The 17,397-nt window shown below is 40.4% G+C and overlaps 1 protein-coding gene across 5 annotated transcripts in view; it reads right to left on the bottom strand.

Annotated features, from left to right (window-relative positions):
- Window positions 1-17,397, bottom strand: part of CTTNBP2 (cortactin binding protein 2) — a 147,615-nt gene that overhangs the window by 94,268 nt on the left and 35,950 nt on the right. Inside the window, exon 2 of one of the 5 annotated variants that reach the window (XM_049641723.1) lies at window positions 13,983-14,057. The exons of 3 other annotated variants lie outside the window; for them this stretch is intronic. The gene's annotated coding sequence lies outside the window, so the exon portion shown is untranslated. Of the gene's footprint in view, window positions 1-13,982; window positions 14,063-17,397 lie in introns of those variants that run through there. One more of the 5 variants, XM_049641724.1, reaches the window with a different exon arrangement.

Consider the following 17,397-nt stretch of genomic DNA (forward strand, 5'->3'; position numbering starts at 1 on the left):
TTTCTTTCTTTCTTTCTTTCTTTCTTTCTTTCTTTCTTTCTTTCTTTTTCTTTCTCTTTTCCTTCCTTCTTTCCTTCCTTCCTTCCTTTTAAGTAAGTTCTATGCCCAATGTGGGTCCTGTACTGACAATCTTGAGATCAAGACCATGCTCTACCAACTGAGCCAGCCAGGCACCCCAGAAATATGTCAATTTTGATAATTTATTTAATTATCCAGATTTGGGCTTCATTAATATTCTCTACTATCTATTTTGTATTTCACTGATTGCTGCTCTTTAACAATTTTTTTTTTCCTTCTACTTACTTTGGGTTTACTTTATTCCCCCCTCTTTATAGTTTCTTAAAACAGAACCTTAGGTCATTTTTAGATCTTCCTCCTTTTATTTTTATTTTAATTTTTTAATGTTTATTTATTTTTGAGAGAGAGACAGACAGACAGAGCATGAGTGGGCGAGGGGCAGAGAAAGAGGGAGACAGAAACTGAAGCAGGCTCCAGACTCCAAGCTGTCAGCATAGAGGCCAACGTGGGGCTCGAACCCATGAGCAGTGTGATCATGACCTGAGCTGAAGTCAGACACTCAACCAACTGAGCCACCCAGGTGCCCCAGATCTTTCTCCTTTTAAATGCAAGCATTTAGGGGCATCGGGGTGGCTCAGTCAGTTAAGCATTGACTCTTGGTTTCGGCTCAGGTAACGACCTTGGTTCGTGAGTTCAAACCCCACATCTGGCTCCATGCTGACAGCGCGGAGTCTGCTTAGGATTCTCTCTCCCTCTCTCTCTGCCCCACCCCTGCTTGCAATCTCTCTCGAAATAAATAAATGAACTTTCAAAAAAAATAATAAAAATAAATGTAAGCATTTAAAGCAATAAGTTTTTCCCTAAGTACTGTTTGAGGTGTATCTCAAATATTTTGATGCATTTTTGCTGTCATTCCGTTCAAATTATTTTCTAATTTTACTGTGATTTTATCTTTGACACATGAATTATAGAGGTGTTTTTCTCAGAAGTTTCCAGATATTTGGATGTCTTTTTTTAATGCCTTATCCTTACTGGTTTCTCATTTAACTCTGTTGAGGTTACTGAATACATTCTACAAATGTCAATTAATCAAGATGGTTGGTAGAGTGTGTTATTCATATTTTCTATGTTTTTACTGTTTTTCCCCGAATAACTACTTGTTGTTCTATCAACTACCAAAATAGGTATTAAAATCTGTAATTATGAAATTGCCTATTTTCCCTTTAAATTTACCAATTTTTGCTTCATGTATTTTGAGGCTCTATTACTCGTCACCTAAACATTTATGTCTTTGTGATAAACTGTCCTTTTTATCATTATGAACTGTATTATCTCTACAATACTGGCTCTGTTTTTGAACCTTCCACTGTTTCCTTTATCTTCCTATTCAGAATTTGCCAGTATAAATGTTTAATTTGTACTATTAAATCCTACCAACCAGTAGGACAAGCCTCTTTCACAATATCAGTTTCTAAAAATTCCTTTGTTATACTACCAGCTTATTCTTCTAGATGAAATTTAGAAGTTGATAAAATAAGTCTCAAAAAAAGCAATTATAATTTTGATTGGTATCATGTACAAATTAGACAAACATTTGAAGAAAGAGGCCTTTTTCATAAAACTAAGACTTGCCATTGGAAAATAATCTTGCTGTTGTATCTTCCAAAAGTTTTCTATTTTAAAATCAATTAGCATAAATCTGAGAACAAGAAAATTTTGGCAATATCCCCACTTTCCTAATTATCTCTGTACATATTTTATCTTGATTAAAACTGTTAAAGCAGTTCTCAATCGAGGCTGCTCATCAGAACCACAAGTAACTCTGCAAACAGTTTTCGTCCAACATTCAATGATGACTCTATGAAGATTCCCCTAAGTACTTCAATGCCCCCACCAAGGAGAAGAAGAACCAACTTCTTGCTTCTCTTTACACTGTTATACCATTATTTCCATGCTTAATATCTTAATGCTTATTTCAAACTAGGTAAATCTTCAGGGTATTTATTTTTCAAAGCAGCTTTTGGATGAGAATGTTGTGTTTCTCTGTCAATCTGAGTATGATTTCTATTTCCTTCTTCCACAACCACCACCTGGTCTGGGTGAAAACATTCTTAGGTGATAACTCTCAACACTAGATATTGTTTCTTTGCCTCCTGCATTCAAGAGTGCACAGGAGCAAGTCCAAGGCCAGATAGATTTTTCTCCCTTTTTAGGTAAACCTTCCGCTTTTCTGCCCAATTAATTCCTTTTCGAACTTTAAAATTAGTAAGTAACATTTAAGATTATTCCCAGTGTTGGCTGGTATTTTCCTGCCCTACAGATTTTTTAACATAAAGATTCTGCTACATCTCACTTGCAGCAACCAATCGATTTGTTCTGGTGTTTTTCAGGAACATCCATTTTTCTCCTGGTGGATCTCCATTCGCCACCTTCTAAACATACGTATCTTTGTTTCTACTTTATCACTTTAATCCTTTCCTCTGGGTTCTGGGAGAACTTCTTAAATTTGTTATGGATTTCATTTTTTATAATGTTGATTTTTCACTATTAGTGCTAAAACATGCTTCAATTCTCCTAGTGCATTTTAGATTCTAACCACTGTCAGTACTGTCATCCTCACTTTACAGAGGAGAAACCTGAAAGGGCCTGAGACACGTTGTAGAGCCAGGAGCTCTGGAGGCAGTACCCACTCCAGCGATCTGCCTCCGACAGCTACGCTCTCTGTTCCCCAACTCTGCAGCCAGTTCACTCTCCATCACAGTCTGGCTCATCCACCATTCAGTCTCACTCCAAAGTCTATGTTTCCTTGAATTTTAAGACGCAAAGCAGATGGTGTCTAAAAATTACTTTCTAAAATTTACTTGCTTCTCATAATAATTTTGTCAAATGTAGGTCGTTTCTTTGCATTTTAAATGTTAGGTTATCTTCCCTCTTCTTTGCTACAAAATCTTTCATAAGCCTTAGGTTTTTTCTTTTTACTCCATCTTTGGACCAGTAGGAGTTAACCCAGATCTGGTGTTTATCTGTAAGCAGGGCAGGTAGAATCTCTGAGCACCTTTAGTCTCCAGCTGGTTGCCATTAAAATGCTCCTCTAATAGAGGGCAGTGGGCAGACTAGTGCTAACTTACATGGCAGTGCTCCTCTCAGCTCAGAGGGGAGAGGAGAAGTCAGAGCCACAGCCCTGTGAAACAGGTTCCTCTGTTGGGCTCCTCCCGGAGGCCTTGTGTGTCAAGGACAAGGAGTCTCTCTGGCTGCCCCTGCCCAGGAGGGACGAGAGCATGTCTGTGCCAACGTCTGTGCTGGCAGAGTATCAGGGGGTGGCACTGATGTCCAAGACAGCTTTCCTGGCAATGCCGCTTTCTAGTGCTTCTCCTTCACACTTGTGGAAGAGATTTCTGGTGGCAACTCCCTAACCTATCGCATAGTCTGCCCTCGCCTCTCCAGATCCAGGTAGGTACCAGCTGGCCGGCTCTTACCAAGTTACAGGTCCGCCTCCCGAAGAGCATCACAGGGTCCAGGAAGTGAGTCAACGTTCATTTGTGCCTCAGTCTGGTCATATGATCATTGCATATAGCAGGTATTCCTTTAGGACATGGGTAGTGCAGCAGTGGAGAAAGTGGGCTCAGAGATCACACAAAATGGGTTTGATAGACTCTGCTACTTCTATGTAACCTTGGGCTGTTTATTTTACTCCCCTCGGTCTTTACCAGTAACGAGAGGATAACAGAGGACCCAATCCGGGGTTCTGGTTTTGTTATTTTGAAGGATTAATGAAATAATGCACGTAAGGCACTTAGCTGGGTACCCGAACAAGAGTAAACATATAATAATTAATAGCTATCATTTTAATGATGACCACTAGTTCTCTCTTGTTTTTGTCTGTTTTTACATCATTTAGGCTATCTCACTGGAGAAATGGGAAGTTGTGAGTCAGATGTCAAGTGCTGAAGTTTCCATTTTAGAGCTGGGGGATTGTCTTCAGGCATGCAGGCACGCATTTACAATTCTTCTGTCTCTTCTACTGCATCACACCCCTTAAGGAAAAAGCCCTGTGCCCCTAATTGTGCATTATGCTAGAGCCCCCTTCATGGATGTGGAAGGTCAAGCACTGAGGGTGCACTCATGAAATACAGTATATGAAGTAAAACAGAATCAACACGCTATGGATGGAAATGAAATCATCATCCAACATGTACAGAAACACACATAAATACAACACTCTGCTGGCAGAGAAAATAATAATGAATTCTTTTAAGAGATGTGTTTTAAAGGATTACAGAGCAGAAAGCAAAGACAGAACAAAATACATGGAATCCTATTTCAGCATCACCCTTTAACATAAAAAAATCAGTTCTAATGTAAGTCAAATGATGTGTTCTGAAGCACCACATTTAGAGAATGGAGATACTGTTATGCCATTAACTTTATAAGCTCTGCCCTTATTAATGGATGTGTTTTTCAACTTTCAGGGTAAATTTAGATACCACCACACAGCCTTAAAGTAAACAAATCTGCACAAGCCATTCATTTGCTGAAGTTCCAACTCATATTCTTTACGTTTTCTAAAGCTTCTAGATAATGAATAAATTGGCAAAATTTTCCAACAAAGTAAGTAATCCCACCAGAAAACGTATCAAAGTTTGTGATATTCTGGGGAACTAGCAAAATAGTCATCTGGTAAAGAGATGACTTAGAACACCCGTAAGAAAATATGCTCCCAATGATTAAAAAGAGTATAATTTTATTTGACCATTGAAAATAAGTGTTTGAAAAAATAAGGCTTCTGTAGTCTGATATTGTCAAGAGAAGCAACTAACCACTCATGGGGACTGAATATTGCTGTACCAAGGACACCAGCAGGAATTCTGCAGTTACCCGCCACTGCCCCCCCCCCCAACCTCACTTCATGTATACTGGATCACATTCCTGTTTCTGAGAATTCCCCCCCAACCTCACTTCATGTATACTGGATCACATTCCTGTTTCTGAGAATTCCCAAACAGGTATTCCCCCCACTTTTGTATTATTCACATCATCATGACTGCACAGAAGCATTTTCTTATTAGGCTTTAATCATCTAGGACTTTTGACTCATAACAAGGGGAAAAAAAAAAAAAACAGCATGAAACATCTTGCTTAAAATGAACCCATAAAGAATTATCCAAACAAACCAGCCAACCTCAGGGGGATGCAAGGTAACTTCCTTGAAATGTTTTAATTATTTCGGGAATAATGTAGTTTGCCAATATGATAATTCCGGAAAGGCCTATTTTTTTTGTGCCTAGAGAAATGAAATGTGGAAACAGCAGTGGGTGGGTGTGGGAACACTGTTAACATAACCAACCCCATCCAAAAATTTTTAAAGTGAAAAACAACGAAATAAAGGCAGTGTCTTGTCTGCTGGGGAGAATATAACACATAATGTCTGTGGCAGAGGTTGTGATTAAAAATTTTAAACACAGTCCTTTTCATAACCTAAGAAACATTAGTTGGCTTGGTTATAAATACAATTCCCCAGGACATAGGGAGAGAATACAGGAGAGAGAGCTCTTAGCGTTGAGCCACCTCCCCAACTCCCAACGGAACCAGACTTGGTCACCGTGGAGTAACTCACCAAACGCAAGAACTGCTGAGCATCTGGAAAACTTAAACAGAAAGCTCTTAATATTCTCACCATCTACCAGCTGAAGATGACTCATTCCATATCAACAACAATCACGGGAAAAGGAATGTCAAGGGTTTGAAAGCAGTCTATTCAAACCCTGCCAGTAATTTTACCACCATTAAACGTTCCCCAGTCCTTGCAAGAATGTATACCTACTGCTACTTCCCACAGCAAACCAGAAATCCACTGCAGTTGCCAGAAAAGGACCACCACATAGATCTTGGGGCAGCCCTGGGAGGAAGCAGAGTCCCGGGAGGCAGACTTCCTCATACGCCTGCAATAAACGTGAGCCCATCGGACAGGTGGCAGATGCACAAACTGTAGGTCAGACACCTCTAGCTACTCTTAAGTCAGAGGACCAGGGACCTATGCAAAGGTGAGGGGAAGACATGATCTTGTTCAAGGAACAGATCTCAGCAGGACAAGTGTCATTTGCAGGAATGGGGTGAGAATCCATTTTAGATCACGCAACGTTGTCTTCAGTGCACTTGACACAAAAACAGCTGTGAAATGCTTTATAAACCATCAACTGTAATGCATAGGTTGGTTGGTATTAACATACAATCATCCATCACAGGCCTAACCATCTCAAATCACATTGGTGAAAATGCTCAACTATTTATGTTTCTGCTAGACCTTTTCTGTTTACATTACACCATTTATTCAATGAGAGCTCAAGTTATGTCTATGCAAGAGCCATTTTTCTCCAGCAACCAGCTTCCCTAGTCCTATTCCACAGGGCATTTGTGAGCCGAAAGGGAAGGGGTAGTATACCTTAAATAGTCTCTAACAGAGAATAAATTATAGAATAGTGTAAATATATGCGACACATTATGAAACAGTGAACTGTGGCATCTCTTCCAAAGGAGTTTAGACCAAGATGAATGGCAATCATTTCCTGAGTCTCCAACACAATTTATGACTGGCTATGATCAATTTCTGAAAAGAGTAGATATGAACGATATGTTTAAAGTCTCTTCTCGTAAGAATCCATTTTCTCTTCTCTAAGCTATGCCACCCACTTTCTCACTGAAAGTGGAGCATGAGTCTGAAAGCCTCTGTGGCCTCAGAGCAGATGACACCACTCATCTGTGTAGGTGGCACATTACAGGGCTCACTGGAACTTGCTGCAGGAAGGAGATTGGGACCCTGCCATTCCCACCCCCTCTATCCTGGAACAGCTACTGAAGGCATCTGTTTCTGTCCTTTAATATCTTCAGTCTCCCATTAATATTCATGGAGAACACAAGGATAGTAAAAATAACAGTTAGGATGGGACTGAGGTCATCACTCTCTGCCAAAACATGTCAGTTCTTAAAACACTGATCAGTTACACAGAAACGTTGATCAGACAGAACTAAAGCCTGTGGTCACAGTCCCTCAGCCAGAGTAGACAACATTACCATTCACACTAAAGGCAATCATGACCTTTCATCCGAATGTCTGTGCTTTGTATACAAGATGACGATGCCATTAAACTTCCCAGAAGACATACATCCCTACAAGCAACTGGACTAGGAATGGGGCATCCACACACACTCTTTTACCCATTCCTGGGAGTGCCTGTCTCCCCCCATCTGGCTGGCCAGAAGGAAAGGCCTCGGGTATAATTTAACTTCCTCTATGCTACAATAAATGTTCCAAATAGGAATCACAACCACAGACCTGGTTACAAGAGCTTCATGCTCAAACCAAGTGACCTTACTACACACCAATATTCATAAAAGAGAAGCTGTCAGATACATATGAGGCATCATGATAATGTCTGAGTGGATTTAGTACAGCCATGCATTTAGCAGATCACTCTAAAATCATATTGTACTTGCCCGTGAACGTACAGACTGTTTTGCCTGCGAAGTCTATTTTTAAATATTGGTACAAGGCACTTGCAGCTGTGTTTGAAAAGTAAAGGATAACATGTACTTGAGATTAAGCCTGTCATCCACAGAAACAATTTCTACTCTATCACATATAAATAACAGTATCAACAGAGTCCACCAAAATGACAAAAGCAAAATCAACCTTTGTAAGAAAAAATCTTAATAGCCCATTTCCAAAATAATACTTTTTGAAGCTGATTTAGTATGAACAGTCCTAATTTTATTATTTCCCTATGTTAAAATGACTTTAAAAGATTTCACACACAACACATATGATGTACACAACATGCAACCAAATTATTTTTCTTTCAAGGAAGATAATCAAATAAATGCACCTGTAAAGGTGATCTAGGTTATAGTATTTTTGCCATGCTTATGTTGAGTCACAAAATCACGCTAGGAGGTCAAGAGCAAGTGCTCCATGGGTATCTTCTAAGGTCAGGAAATTCATCAGCACCATGACAGACTAACAATCTACCCTAGGATTCATAAGCCCATCAGCCCCTATCTGAGTGGAAGGCCCAAAAACATACTGGAACACACTATGCATAAAGTATTCCTATTCCTCTCCTCTCTTTGTCAAGAACTAGATTTGGAAATAAGAGCAAAGAATTAGAAATCAAACATACAGCCACTGGAAGAAATACTGTCCTCAGAGCTGATACATTATTTGGAGGGAGAAGAGACCCAGGAAGGCATTAGAGCCACTAAACAGCTAAGAGTTTTGCAAAGCATTGGACTGTTCTTCCTTCATCACAAAAGCTTGTCATAGAACAAACACCACTCTTCTTTGGCTTTATGGCCTAGAAGGCTGCCTGTTCCTCACAAGAAATAAACACTTCTCAGTCTGAATTAATTGAAAAATGTTTTTGTTTCACAAAGTAGTAATAAGAACTTACATTTGAACTACTCTTTGGGGATAAAGAGTCTGGATTACTAAATGGTCAAAGAATCCTACTGGTTAGAAAAAGGCTAATGATGTTTCCACATGTAAGTTTTTTGGGTTTTTTGGTAAGATATAATTCTAGCCATGGATGAAATATTTATTGGTTATTACACTTTCACTTTTAATTCAAACACTTAGAAAAAGAGAAAACATAAAAGTGGCTTATTTAAGACTTTAGTCCCCTGTATTCAATCAGAACATTGCCAGTATCCCAGAGCACCTGAATCATGTGGATAAGCAATGGGATCAGAACTCACCATTTCTTGGGGCTCTGGGTGGCTCAGTCAGTTAAGCGTCCAACTTCAGCTCAGGTCATGATCTCACAGTTCGTGAGTCTGAGCCCCACATCAGGGTCTCCACTGACAGTAAGGAGCCTGTTTGGGATTGTCTCTTTCCCTCTCTTTCTGCCCCTCCCCCTGTCTCTCTCTCTACAAAAATAAATAAGCTTTAAAAAAAAAAAAAAAAGCAAGAAAGAAAGAAAGAAAAGAGCTCACAATTTCTTAATATCCTTGGTTCGAACAGCCATTACCAGAACGCTCCCTCAACATCCTCATGTCCTCGGACTTTATCACGACTCCAAAGAGACCGCATTCTCCCCTAGTTCATCTTCCACTCCCCAAGCACTGTTTCTCTCAATCCAGTGGAAAGCTCATGTTTCTTCAGATGCTTCTTCAGTTACTTCTCTACACAGTAAGCTTGGGTCCATTCAGCATCTGCCATCTGTGCTCTCTCGGAATGCTGAGCAATGCTAAAGCACATTAATAGCTCACTCTGAAGCCAGTACACATTTCAAGCCTCCAAGCTCACCTAGGTCCAAGGAGCCAAGATCACTATGGGTTCAGTGAATCACAGTGGTAAGAAGGAGGCCCTGGTTTCATGGTGGACATGCCAAACCTTCTCTAGGATCCTAACTCACCGTTCTCCGCCTTGTGACATTCACCTTTGCTTTCCTCTTCGTATTGTGATCTCTTCCCAGTAATCTCAAAGTTCTCCATTTTTACCTTTCTCAAAGGAAACTGTTTCTTTGCCCCTCTAAGGTTGTTAATCCCATCTATACCTCACCTTCCCTTACTACTTCCTTTTATCTCCAAGCACTACAAATGATCCTCCCTGACCAAAACTACCTCTTCCAGAACCTTACATCCAACTGCCTGCCAAATAGGTTACCCTGGGTGTTCCAGTAAGGCCAGAAAATTCATCAAGTACCAAACTGAACTCTTCATCTTCTCCCCTGGACACCTTTACCTTACATATTCCCTGTCTGGGCTGTGGTACCACCACACTACAAACTCACCTGAGTGTCAACAGAGAAACCACTTTCACTACTCTCGTACCCACAGCCAATCAGTCCAGGCTCATCATTGCTGCCTTGCAAGAATTCCTCATATGTGTCCCCTCCCAACTATCCCAGCCATCACTGCCTTCCTCTGGCCCCTTGTCACCTTCATACTAACACTTGCAACAATCTCCTGCTTGGTCTCCACACCTCTGTCTCTCCAATCAATCTTACTCTTTGCTCCTAAGAAGGGTTACTCCAAAATGCAGGTGTAGGAACTGATCAAAATCTGTCCAGAGTTCTTATTACTTAACAATAAGGCCCAAACTTTCATGAAGGTCCTCCATGATCTGACCTCTTATTCTATCTCTACTCTTATTTTTTCAATGTTTATTTATTTTGAGAAGGAAAGAGAAAGAGAGAGAGAGAGAGAGAGAGAGAGAGAGAGAAAGCAAGCAGAGGAGGGACAGAGAGAGAGGGAGAGACTCCCAAACAGGCTCCGCACCACCAATGCAGAGCCCAATGCAGGACTCAGTCCCACGAATTGCGAGTTCAGGACCTGATCCAAAACCAAGAGTCAGATGCTTAACTGACTAAGCCAACCAGGCAACCCTCTACTCTCCTTTTTTACATACCAGCACCCACCCTCCTCCTCTTTACCTCCTAAGATTTCTAATAACTGCATTTTCTTATTTTCTGTATTCTTCATATTCTGGCATCTAGGGAGAGAGATTCCTCCCAGAGCTAGCCAGTTGTTAAAGACAGCCCATGACTCTCCTGTGACTGTGACCTCTAGATGCAAACCAACCAATGCAGGGCCCATGGCCCCTCTGTCTGCCTCCTTTAGCAGACTCTCACACATGCAGCCACTCTCCCCTGCCCTAACCATCACCCCCCAGCCAGGTACAGCCCCAGGTACTCAACAAAGAGGGGCAGTCTCTCCACCCTGGAGCCTCCTGAAAGTATTCATAAGTCTGCTTACCTTGCCTTACCCATTCCTTCCCATGGAAACCACAATGAAGACTTCTTGTCCATGCTTTCCCTCACTCCTTCTGCCTCCAGACTGATCCCGGTGCTTCCCCATGTGGCCCTGTCTGGCAATGCTGGGCCTACTTCTAGGGACCAGAGTATAAAAATTTCTCCCCCTATGACAGTCATTTCCATGTTTGTGTCTTACCATATGTGATTAAAACAAATCCTGGGTTAATTTTTAAAACAAGTTTCAACTACAAAACTATTTACAAGGCCCTGACTTCGCTGTGCTGTTGCAGGTCTCTGTGCATATAGCTGGTAAGTTGTATTCTTCCTATGAGAGCCAGTTTCTAGTGTGTCTTTCTACGTGAAGCCTTTTCTGACCACCCCCCAGTGCCGAACCCCCCTCTTTGTGCCCCCACTGCACAATGTGTGTGGCTCCTACCCAAACATTTCTGCATCACCACAACTGAGTTATTTGCTTCAAACTCTCCTCCTTCCCTCTCCCCTCCAAAGCCAGGAAGTCAACTACAAGGAGACTGGGCCATACTTATGCTTATCATGAGCACTGACCTTGCATACAAAAAACAATCAATTCTTTATGAATTTAAATGTACATCAGTAGTGTCAGTACTGAATAGACCAGCTTTGCTGCTTTGAAATCGAGCACTCCAATTAAGAATTTCCAGCTAGAAGGAAAAAAGTTAATCAGTAATATCTTTAGACACAATTTATTCTCATTTAAACTATACCCTGTCCAAAAAAAAAAAAAAAAATACAAATAACATCTTAATGATGGCCCAACCAAACGGACTGACTTTGGAATTTATTTTCCTAAATATATTTGGCTAGGGGTGTGTGATATAAGCTTAGAATAAACAATACGGTACCTTTAAAAAAAAAAAATGAGAAGGCAGTCTGATTCTGAACCAGGAAATTATGCTAATTTCCTTTTTATCTTCCTCCTTAAGATTCTTTTATAATTCACTCCAGTTAGGAAATGATACAAAGCACAGATCTAAACAAACTGATTTCTCTTCTCTTCCTTATGAAAGACAATTTAAAATTGGTTGAATTGGTTGCTTAGAATTCAAGGTAAGTACCTAGTCTGAGGTAGAGTATTTATGTCAATTTATAAAAGAACTATAAAATTAACATTTAAAAATGAACAAACATTACTTTTTCAAGTGTTGATCATAAATATCTTGACATCTGGAGAAATCTCACTCAGACCATTCGACTCTACTGCTTTCAGCAAGTGATGAGTTGCCATAACCTGTTCTATTTTATTTTGAGCACAAATACACAGACTAATTCCTTGGTCCACAGGGAAGGTGCTAGGTTGGGTTTACTTATGTCCTCAAAATAAAATAATTCTGGCCCTTCAAAAGCTACACAAGCAAAAAAGGTTGAGGCTTTGTTTATTTAGAGGTGCCTCTTGGAAATGCCTCAAGTTATGTAACAGCGTTCCAATTTTCCTACTCTCCTCAGATAATTGCCAGCATCAATAAAAGGAAAAACGGCTTACCGTCCTTACTTCTTTAGGTGGAACAGCGAACCTAAGCAGGCCAGCTGTCATGCGTGGATGGACGCTCTAACCAACAAGCCTCCCCACAGAGGGGCAGCTAAAGTGGCGTCAAAAAGTAGCTGCAAGAGCCACCTTCCCTCTCAGCCCCAAGGTCAGCACAGTAAGTTATCAGTGTGTCTTGTCCACATGAAACTGAAACACAGGTACACCAACTCACAAGGCTCACCTTGCTTAAGGCTAAAGGGTCTGGTCTTGCTTCTGGAAAGAAATTGGAGATTCTAGAGATGCGAAGCCACCTAATTCAGTCCCGAATGGACACTCTGGTTTCCAACTGCCTGGATTTGAATTTTGGCGGTAGAATTTCCTAGCTCGATGGCCTCTGCGAAGTTGCTAAACACCCTAAGCCTCAGTCTCTCATGTGTAAAATAGAGATTATAATACCTAGGTCATAGCCTTGTTGAAAAGCTTAAGGAGATACTTAATGTACAGTGCATAGCATGTTGACTGACACAATGACCAGTGTTCAGTTCCTACACACTCAGTAAGAGAGGATAAATTATATACCACTTATAAATTACCCAGGCTAAGTCTAGGCTGCAGCATTGGTTAAAGGAGGCTTCATTACTAAGACTGATGTTCCTACTTCCTGCTACTTCAAGTTTTAAGCTCAGGTCACATCCTTGAATTAGCAAGCTAAGAACTACTGCTAAAAACTTTTTAAAGACTATTTTTTAAAGCACTCTTTAAAGATTCGCAGCAAAATTGAGAGGATGGTACAGAGATTTCCCACCCACCTCTGCCCCTACACATGCATAGCCTCTCCCATTACCAACACCTTCCCCCCACCAGAGTGGTACATCTGTTACAACTGATGAACCTACACCGACACATCATCACCCAAAGTCCATAGTTTACCTCAGAGTTCTCTTGGTCTTGTACATTCTATGGGTTTGGACAATTGTATAACATACATCCATCATTATAGGGTCATACAGAGCAGTTTTGCTGCTCCAAAAGTCCTCTGGGCTCCACCTAATCATCCCTCTTCCCCTCCTCACTCCTGCCACATCACTGGTCTTTTGACTCTGTTGCCTTTTCCATAACGTCATATACTTCGAATTGTGCAGCATGTAGCCTTTTCACATTAGCTCTGTTCACTTAGTAAGATGCATTTAAGGTTTCTCCACATCTTCTCATAGCTTGGTAGCTGATTTCTTTTTAGCACTAAATAATACGCCATTGTCTGCATGTACCACAGCCTATCCATTCACTACTGAAGGACGTCTTGGTTGTGTCCATGTTTTGGCAGTTATGAATAAAGCTCCTATAAATCCCTGTGCATGTTTTTGCGTGGACATAAGTTTTCAACCCTTTTGGCTAACTACCAAGAAATGGATTGCTGGATTGTATGGTAAGAGTATGTTTACTTTTATAAGAAACCTCCAAACTGTCTTCCCAATTGGCTGCACCATTTTGCATTCTCACCAGCAGGGAAAGACAGCTCCCGCTGTTGCTTCACATCTTCACCAGCATTTAGTGTTCTCATTGTTTGGACTTTGGTCATTCCGATCGCTATGTAGAGCTGAAATTTTTATCATTTCATGGGGTTTTTTTCCTTCACATATTTCTCTTTATAAAACTGAGTGATCTTTAAGAATACTGAGAGGGTTAATAAATGTAATTCTTGTAGAAGGTACCTTAATCCTCCAGTTCTACCAGCGCTGTACTTTTCAGAGAAACCAGGGCCAGTCTTTTGCCTGAGAAGAGTTAACCTGAAGAAATCAGAGTTGAGAAATGGAGAGAGTGAGACTAAGTGCTGACCGACATCATTTGAGTCCTTGAGTCTAGCTAGCCGTTCCTAAAAGCTAGACTTACTCCTGTAACTTTTCAATTACATGAGCCAATATATTCTTGGGAGCTATTTGGTTTCTGTTCCTTGCAACCCCCAAATTAGTCAGTAACAAAGCACTAAACTCCACACTTTTGTAATGACAATACCACCAATTACAACAAAATGGTCACTTTTTAACATCTGTGAGCCTAATAAACTTTAATGTCACAACCACTAACCCTCACTGACAGATCTTTCCAGATTCTTTCTGATTTCTGCTTCTCCTCTCGTGGTACACCCTGGCTACCTTCTTTGCTCTTATAGTCTTCCTGTCATTTTCCCTGACCAATCTCTCTACCAACTACCTCTATACAAAGGATGGTCTAGAGGCACCAGAAAGGTGGCCATCCACCTAAGGCTGTGGCCAACAAGGTCCCCTTTCATCTGACCTTTGCCTTCTCAGCCCCACCCTACCACTTTATACCCTAGTTGAGGCCAGCCAACCTATGAAGACGATGACAGGAACAAATCATTATTTAAAATCAGGAAATTTGGGTGTAGTTTGTGATGTGGCAATAGATAACTGGAATATTGGCCTAAGAGATACAATTTCCTGAGGGGAGATACACAGATTCAACCTAGAGGTAAGTACCACATTAACAAGTTGCTCAGTAGCAAAGTGTAATGCTTTCTACAAATCCTCCAAGCATCACAGTCCATTCTTGGTGTTAGCAACAATCATGGTGAAATGGGAAAAGACTAGACTCTGAGCCTAAAGACCAGAGTTCAGCCACTAAGACAACTGGAGAGTTAACAGTGGCTCCAGTTTCCCATTTAGTAAAACGGAGCATGTTATGAAGAATACATAGCACAAAACATGAGTATGGTGTGTAATGTTAACATTATTATTAAAATAGCTGTATGTGATATCTGATGTCTTGTTTGAGGGCATACCTTGGACCACAGGCAATCCTTTTCCTTATACACTATTCAATCATTACCGAAGGAACAGGAAGAATTTTAAAAATTCATTAACATATGTTAATTCTGCATTAATCACAGGCCCAATCTTTGAAAACTGTCCTACTTATTAAAAGGATTTATAGATCTGAATTCAATCTTTTTTTTTCCCCCTCAAAAAATGATCAGCTATTTAACATGTGATCTAGCTTGAAAAATGTACTATTTCATTCATTTCAGGGGTTCAACTATTATATATCGCCTTTGATTTTGCCCTTACAAAAATATTAATGAAAACAGTGGCATATAAGATACTGAGAGAAACCTGAATTAGGATAAAGATTTCAGGACTTACTTCTCTAGACTTGTTCTTATAAGTCTTTTTAATAATACGCATTTATGTAGCAGCTGGGAAGCACTGTATCATTTTATTCAGAATTTCTTCACTTCTTTAAAGAGTTTTCTACATTTTTGCTTAATAATGTATGTGAACATTCCAAATGGGAGCTTTAAAAAAAATCCTCCAAAATGCAATTTCCACAGGTTCATGGTCATTTCCCAGAGAAACATTAAAATTCATTTTAAGGCCTTCTCTAAACACCTACCTAAACTAAGAACCTACCTATTATTCTCTTGGTACAAAATCTCATCACGATTAGTAATTTTTTCCCACAATATGTTCCCCCAACCCCTCACCCTGTCTACATCATGAGAGCCAGGTAACCATTAGCTATTACTATTAGAATTTACATATGTAACCTCATTAAATCCTGGCAACCATATTAAGATGGTTATTTATACCCCATTTGTCAAAGTGGTAAAAAGATTTAAGGAATAGGAAGACATTTCCTAAAGTCTCACAGCTAATAAAGGCAAAGTCTGGACTTAGTTCCAAAGCTCTGTATTAATATCACAGAACTGCCTTAATAGAGCATCTTGTAGGTTAGTAAAATCCTCTAATAACAGCTAAAGGGATCACAATAAATGAAATACTTCAACACACTTATAACGTGACAAATCACTATGTTTAATGTGCTAGTAGGTTATTCGTTTTAAGGGGATCCAAACACTTTAGTCTTGTTTTTATTTTTTTTAATGTTTATTCACTTTTGAGAGGGTGAGAAAGAGAGGGAGAGGGAGGGAGAGGGAGGGAGAGGGAGGGAGAGGGAGGGAGAGAAAGAGAAGGGGAGGGAGAGGAAGGGAGGAGGAAAGAGAGAGAGCGTAAGCCGGGGAGGAGCAGACAGAGAGAGGGAGACACAGAATCTGAAGTAGGCTCCAGGCTCTGAGACTGACGTGGGGCTTGAACCCACAAACCACGAGATCATGACCTGAGCTGAACTAAGATGCTTAACCAACTGAGCTACGTAGGTCCCCCCACTTTACTCTTACTAAAGTGCTCTTATGAGCATTCTAGCCACACAGTTAGTGTAATAAAAATGCTACTTCTGTCTCGAGAAGAACTAAGGTCAAACCTCTGACTTCAGGAGTCACATGGCAAAGCGGAGCCTGGTCCTAGTTCTACCTTCCACTCCAGCCCTGTTAGTGACTGGACCCCAGCCACACAGCCCACTCTACCATACCTCAGTTTGTCATCCATAGCACAATACCTCAGGTCCCACCGAGTAACACATCTTTACTTCTACGAAATCACCCGAAGATGGTTTTAAAAACAGCCTTTACCCATCAAATATTTTTATGATAATTAACTCCAATAACAAATTACATTGACCAAATCATCAAATCTAATTAATCTCAACTTCTAAAGTTACAACTCAACCTATTCTCCTGATTCCGAAAGTTTCACTCTAAGTTATGTAGAGTATAAAAATTAACACACACATTATACATGTGTATGTGTATATATGTACACACAAATATATACACATACATACAGGAACACCTGTTCATACATTTCATAAACAGGGCATATTTTAAAGGTTTTGAAGACTGAAAAGCACAATACCATAACTAAGCAACACAAGTTTATTGAACCCACAGGCTTTTGAAACATTTCTAGTTCCAGAAATAGCCTAGATGGAAAAAACTATCTTTTGTGAAGAATAGAACCCTGGGTCACAACCAACTCCTTTTGTCAACGAATCAAGGGAGAAGGGCTATTCCTGATTCCCATCAGGATCCCCCAGCATCACAGTGGGGTCAGGCACACCACAAGATCAAAAATGAATAAATAAGTCCTTTCCACCCCCCCAACAATGACCTCCTCACACATGTAAACTATTATCACACAGGTGCATAATCTATAAGCACATCCCTGGGACGGTGCAGGGTCATCTTACATGGTTATCACTTGCTTCGGTGGC

Source organism: Panthera uncia, chromosome A2 (genome assembly GCF_023721935.1).
Source record: "Panthera uncia isolate 11264 chromosome A2, Puncia_PCG_1.0, whole genome shotgun sequence".
Classification (NCBI taxonomy): domain Eukaryota; kingdom Metazoa; phylum Chordata; class Mammalia; order Carnivora; family Felidae; genus Panthera; species Panthera uncia.